Source organism: Orycteropus afer, unplaced genomic scaffold (assembly GCF_000298275.1).
Source record: "Orycteropus afer afer isolate SDZICR_OR568_19922 unplaced genomic scaffold, OryAfe1.0 scaffold00101, whole genome shotgun sequence".
Taxonomy (NCBI): domain Eukaryota; kingdom Metazoa; phylum Chordata; class Mammalia; order Tubulidentata; family Orycteropodidae; genus Orycteropus; species Orycteropus afer.
In genome coordinates, this window is record NW_006921688.1 from 6243126 (window position 1) to 6244132 (window position 1007).

The following is a 1007-nucleotide window of genomic DNA, read 5'->3' on the forward strand; positions in this document are numbered from 1 at the left end:
TTTTTTTTTTTTTCCATTATGATTTATGTGGTTTTTTTATTATTGTGATTTGGGTAAAGGTTTACAGAGCAAATTCACTTTCCATACAGCAGTTCACATATACTTTGTCTCATGACGTTGACCACAGTTGACCACAATGCAACAGCTCCCTTCCCACTTCTTCCCGATAGTTAACTCTTCCCTGTGTCCATCCCTCCATGCACTCCTGCCCCCTGAGCTGTCTCCCTGTGCATAAGCAGCCTTTCTTTCTCCCATTCATCAGATCGCTTTTATGACTGGAAGTTTTTAAATTGTCAGAGAGAGCCCGATCTCTAATCACACTCTGGCTCGGTGTATCACACAGGTGTTTGTGCCCTTCTCCTTATACTTTGTCCTGCTGAGTAAAACTGCTTCTATCTGCTGTGCATTGTCTAGTAAAGATTACAAATACTTCTTAGAGTCCCATATGTTAAAGCAAAAAGGATGAGAAGTAATTCTGAGAATTTATGTTGTGAAATACATTGCTTTTTCCCTTTCTTATAAGAAGTATTTTCAGTCCATCTCCTGGAAGGTTTTCCTCATTTTCGCTGACCCGCTCTTTTACCTAATGCATTCTCATGTCCTTTTTCTTTTTCAATATTGTGATTTGGATGAAAGCTTCCAGAGCAAGTTCATTTTCCACACAACAGTTCATACACGTTTTGTTTCATGACATTGATTGCGATCCCCATAATGTAACAGCTCTCTCCCCACTTCCTCCCTGTGGTCACCCTATCCCTGCTCCTTCCTATGCATTTCTGCCCTCTGAGCTGTCTCCCTGTGCAAATACTGCCCTTTGATCTCCCATGGTTGATTATTGTAAGGAGTGTAGCTGCCGGAGTAAATGTTCACCTTATTTGTTTGTTGTTCGGCAGGAAGCTGTGGGAGTGCGTCAGTTCCAGTCCCGAAGGGTGACTAGGGGCCATAATCTCAGGGTTTCACCGGTCCTGTATCAGACCAGTAAGCCTGGTGTTTTTTATGGGGTTGAG

At 42.6% G+C, this 1007-nt stretch overlaps 1 protein-coding gene across 1 annotated transcript in view; it reads left to right on the top strand.

Moving 5' to 3' along the window:
* MTHFD1L (methylenetetrahydrofolate dehydrogenase (NADP+ dependent) 1 like) overlaps window positions 1-1007 on the top strand; it is a 280830-nt gene that overhangs the window by 48385 nt on the left and 231438 nt on the right. The window lies entirely within an intron of this gene.